The following is a 6000-nucleotide window of genomic DNA, read 5'->3' as shown; positions in this document are numbered from 1 at the left end:
GATAGCAGGTTTACAATTCATGACCAAACCACAGTTTGCGAACTGATTCCTAAATGCATGCTGCTTATAAAGAGATGGTTTGATAAACCTGATAAAATATTATCTGTGGGCGGAGGAAAGGAAGGGGGATGAAAATGAGAAAAAAAGGTTGCTTCAAAAGATTGAAAATAGGGTTTTTAGAGGCTAACCTTTAAATCCAAATACTGATCAACAAGTGTGAATTACTTTCACTGAGTCCCTGATACGATACATTCCATATCTGTCTAAAGCTAGGAGAGAGCTGTTATGTTTACAATGCATGGTAAATTGCAGCCACATATATGCATGCATGTACATGTACATATGTGTGCAAACACACACTCTGTAGGATAATTGAAAGTATTTAGCTGTGATGAGCAAAGAGCTGATGCCTCTGGAGCCTGCATAAGTACCTTCCAGCTTTCAATAATCTTATCTAGCTAGATCAGAAGCTTATATAAATAGAATTGATGTTATTAATGGTAACTGAAGCAAAAGGGAAACAAATATCACTGAACATGAATGAATTGAGGGGCAGGGAATGGAAGCAGAATAATATTTTTCCTCTTCCTCATAACCACATGCTTCTCCCTCCCCCTCCCCAAATGGGAGTAAACCCTCTTCAATCTGACAAATCACTGCTACCCCCACACTTTATCTCAACTTCACTGGTTCTGATTTAAAATTGGCGCAATGAAGCCTCCTGTATCAATGGGAGCATGAAGACTAAACTTCAGAGGCAGCATATCTCCATATGCTAGTGTGCTGACGAGAAACAACTAGGGAAGGATGATGTATGTATATACGGTAGTTCCTGAAGATGCATAGCTGGATATTGTCACTGATTGACAATGAATAATTGTCAGGTGAATAATTGGATTAGAACTAGAACTGGTGTATAAACTCAAATCTGGGATCTGAATTCCAAACTAGACGTCTGATTTATTTCTACATGTGAAACCCGGGATTTACTTTCTTGGAAGGCAAACCAGCAAGATGAACAGAAAGGTAAACATATCCAAGATCAAAAGCTAGACACCCATCGAAGTGAGTCCTGAATTTCAAACACCAGCCATGCCAAATACTTTTCGGTTAATTTTTACAAATTAATTTCCTAATCTCAGAATGTCAGAAATTGTCCTTCCAAAAACCCTGCACCATTAAGGGTTTCCTGCTTCACCTCAGGAAAGGCAAACAAATAAACATGCTTTTTTCTCCCTCGCTCATGCTAATGAAGCAGACTAGACTAGCTTTTCTTGGCAGGTAATCTAATTTCATACTTTGCTTGTTTTCCCAAGCTTCTTAAAGAAAACCAAAGAAAATTTGCATTGTTTCAAAAGAAAATAATCTGGAAAACTAGCTAATATTTGCCAATTATAAGCCAGCCTCCTTCCGTCTTCCTTGATCCATGCCCCCAAAGTATACACGTTCACATATCATCGCAGCCCAATAGCTAGGACCAGACTAGATGCAGCTCCTACAAACCCCATTTAAATATGATTCTCACCATAGAGTTAATTTATTGGCAAAATTAAAAAGAAAAAGAAAATTACAACATTCTTAAGAGGCTACCATGTACAATGCACCAGGTGACAAGTCTCCCCGCTGCCTCTTATCTTAATACTGTACAATCTACCACCACAAAATGTCTTCGAGAGGAGGAGGCCTGTGAATGACTCTCCTCACACTGGATAGTCAAAGGTCAAGGAGGTTATTAAATCTTTGGTGCCTAAGGAGTCCTTGAGCCTGAACAGAATCACTGTCACACATTATATTTCTAGAAGTAGTTCCGTTGAATGTCTAATAGGGGACATTCTACACTGGAGCCAAACACTATTTACACAATCTGTATTCCGTGCAAAGAAATTTGAAGTCAGTGCTCAAATGTATAGTTGCATGGTTTCCTAAATGCATTTGCCACGATTTATCTTGAAACAGATTTATCTAGCATGAGGAGAGAAAAAGAAAAGGGAGAGAACCCAATATGCATCAGCAAAATAAAAGCAGGCTAATTCTATTTTATTGATGTCATCAGGAAAGGTATTTCCCGTTTCATTTCCAAACACACAACCTTGAAGAGTGAAGAATTTTCTTTTATCACAAAATGTTATTATCTGAAAAATGTACCATGCTATGTACTATATTTGGTGCTGTAGAAGAGAAAAGATACACTGCACCAAACTTTAGCTTAGGTGAGAAAACCCACTGATTTTTAAAAATATAGAATGCATTGGCAATTGTTCATTATAGAACTGAAAGAAAAAAAATGGATTGTGCCATCACGCTATTCCATGGTAATACTGCAAGCCTTGGAAAGTGTTACATTGGGAGGACCTTCATCTCCAAACAAGATCTGATCGTGTATGTATATGATTCTTTCCTGATGTTTGTTTATGTCTTGGGGAATACAAGTATGATTGCATATGAGATGAATATTGCTTTGTTGGAAGCTTCCATTCAAGCCTTAAGAAAGTGCTAGTTTAATTTGTGATATCAGAGGATACGCTAGCCAAGAGACAGGAAAAGATCATCATTAGGCAAATGAAATACAGAGGAGGGTGGGGTGGGAATCAACCTGTGCTTTCCAGTGCTGAGATCTTGACTAGTTTTCCCCTTACCCTCTAGCTCCTGTTAAACTTTTTTTTAAAAAACCTGACGTCACACCTACAAATGATCATCCCAGACAGGGGAAGCAAAGATGACCAGGAACAGAGAAAAGCCACAATCTTGCATAACGAAGGCTAAATATGAAGGGAAAAACCAAAGAAAGCAGCCAGAGAAGAAAGTAGAAATTGAGACGTTTCACATGGGAAGGAGATCATTTGACCATGATCAACATAGAGAGGCCTAGGATGAAATCTCTCCCCATTCCTCTGAAGGAGGAAAAAGACGGGGTCTGTATATATACAGCAATATACAATCTTAAGGAAAGCAGATAATAAAAACAACCCTTCAACCAAAACATGACAATGTCCTTCACAGTCCTTCAGAAGTCTGTAATCTTTCAATAGAATAAAAAACAAGGAGGCAAATACCTACTACTCTCCTGGGGATGTTCAGGTAGTTCTCAACTTACCATGTTGTTCAGCAAATTGCTGCAGTTGTTAAGTGAGTCGTGAAGTGAAGCAGGATTCCTGCATTGATTTGCTTGTTGGAAGCGGGATAGAAAGATTGCAAATGTGATCACAGGGTCTTAGGATGCTGCAACCATTGTAAACCATGCCGGCTGCCAAGTGCCCACATTTTGATCACATGACCATGGGGATGGTGCATTGGTTGTAAGTGCGACTGTAATTTCAAATATTTGCTAAATGAATGATTGTAAGTTGAGGACTACTTGTAGCAGAAAACTACAGAACAGAAGTACTTAACTCTTCTTCCAGTTTGCTATTCCCTAGAAAACCTTCCATTCCAGCTATTTCCTTTAGTTTCCTGGCAGTCCCCCCCCCCACCCCATTCCAGTCATATGATTCAGCTTGTGGAAGTAGTTCCAGGGTCTAACTGGGGCAGATGAAGGAAGAATAGCTTCTTAGTTCTTCCCATCCTTCATTTAAAAAATATTCAGGAAAAATGATTGCCAAGTGAATGTGCAGCTGATCTTTGATTCTGGGAAATACAATGTTTCAGGTTGCTTCCTCAGAAAAAGAATCAGAAAATTCCCTACAAATGTTTATCAATCACTAGGCTCACAATGACTTATAAATTGCTAGGTGATCTTGAGAGAATACATTAAAAAATAGGAGCATGTGAATCAGAAAGGGAAAATTAACAGACCTTATAATGAATTAAAAAAGAGACAGAATATGCAAAAGAGAGATAGGTTTTCACAAAGAAATAATAATGGCAGGAAAATATAAATATAAGAAAAAAAATAAACCTCGGTCACAATAATGTTCCATTAATTCCAAAATAAAGTGCTAACTGATCAAATGGAATTTTCTTACTGAGAAAATCAACCATCTCCCATTACTATGGAAGGTTTTAACATTGCTGGCAATTGATTTCTTTCATTTATTATTATGCATTAAGAGAAGATAGGGCAAAAGATGGCTATGAATCAACAAGACCCATAACTGTACCAGAATGTGTACCATGGGCTTGATTGTCCTAAATTTATCATACAAGCTTCCTTTTGTGGGTTTTACAGCTTCAGATTCACATGCTAAATAACTGTACGATAGACTATTAATACACAGATCTAATAAAAGATCTTCACCTGATAAAAGAATCAAGGATCACTTATGTGATCCTCTTTCTTTTCCACATTTTTGGTTTTCACAGGAAGGAGCCAAAGAGAGTAAAAGTTGAAAAGAAAAAAAAAAACGAATGGGAAGACTGAAAGTTTAACCCATAGTTTTCTGTTATGCAAATTCTTCCAAATGCAATATTTTCTAGGCAGATGATTATACTGTCCAGTGTAGCATCCAGGACTGACTTAGATGGAAGGGCAAGCATCAGCTCTTAAACCAACACTTAGGACTTTTATTGAGTGGTTCCATTCAGCGATAAATGGATGAAGAGGTATTTAGGTTGGTCTTTTTTAAATATAGTACTTATTGTATGCAAAGTGCCTAATGAAATCCTCTTTAAGTCTGAGAGAGAGAGAGAGAGCTCCATTATTAAATGGGAAAAATGAGGTTAGGCGATTGTGACTTATTCAAAGGGATCCATTGCATGAATTGGGATCAGCTGTTTTTCTGATATTAAGTGCTTTGGTTTAGCAGAAATCTAAATGGCAATTCACTGCTTGAGCCACAACTAAGTAGGATTTGCAACTTTCAGCCAGCTTTTTAATTCAGCAATGTTTTCATTTCAAGATTGGGGGGGGGGATTGTAAATGGAAGCATGTAGTTAATACTTGCTTTGATTTTGTCTCTGCATCATCTCACCTGTGATCCTTAAGCAGCAAATAAAATCCAGATCCCTTATATAATTTAAATTCCTAATCTGATGACTAGACTTGCAAAGGAGTCCACCTCTTGATTAAAGAAGAGATGGTCTTTAGAGATGTTAAGTGGAAATTCTGGCTTCTTCTAAACTAAAGGGGTGGGGAACTATTAAAGAAGAGATGGTCTTTAGAGATGTTAAGTGGAAATTCTGGCTTCTTCTAAACTAAAGGGGTGGGGAACTATGGCCCTTTTATGACCTGTGGACTTCAACTCCTAGAATTCCTGAGCCAGCATGGCTGGCTGAGAAATTCTGGAAGTTGAAGTCCACGAATCATAAAGAGGCCATAGTTCCCCACCTCTGTTCTAAACCATATGGGATTATTATTTACTTTGGCTAATTAATTTGCAGTAATAATGAAGAGGTATGAAGGCACCAGTATGACATTGCAAAGGGGCCTGTCACTGACTGCTAAATGCACTTGTGAGTGCTTGTTCTGTCTCCTACATTATTGCTATGTTTTTCATGCAAATTACATTGACCTTATTCTTGAGCTATTCTTGTAAAGTATCTCAGAAGTACCTATTTAAAGATGCCACCCATCTCATGCCATGTTTCTTATCCAAATACATTTCTCTGGTTCTGTCCACATGGATTTGGATTGGATCTAGGTTTAGCAATATTTGGAATAGAGTAGATATTGATGCATCCCAAATAAGACACCTGCTGGTACCAGAATTTGCATTAAGCCAATGCTCTAAGGCATTGCAGTTTATAAACCAGTACTTTGGCAAAAGAAGTATATCTCACCCGAGAGTGAAGCCTCCTCCTTTTGGAGGAGGTTAAACAGGTGTCATATCTCTGGAACCTAACAACTTCAATGTATTTTTACTCTCTATTTGTGGGAAAGGAAAATAAATTACAGGTTTGCCATCACATTTTGGCAAGGCAGTCTTGAGGGGAAGGCAGAATTCTAGGGATCATAGAAAGGGTCTGGGTGCCATAGAAATCCAGCCTACTCATAAACAGGGAACTTATGTTTTGATTTACTGCACTATGAATATACAACTGGAACTCTTTATAAACTGTTTTATA

This window comes from Thamnophis elegans, chromosome 2 (genome assembly GCF_009769535.1).
Source record: "Thamnophis elegans isolate rThaEle1 chromosome 2, rThaEle1.pri, whole genome shotgun sequence".
NCBI lineage: Eukaryota > Metazoa > Chordata > Lepidosauria > Squamata > Colubridae > Thamnophis > Thamnophis elegans.
The sequence above is the reverse complement of the archived record's forward strand: the minus strand, read 5'-3'. Positions refer to the sequence as shown.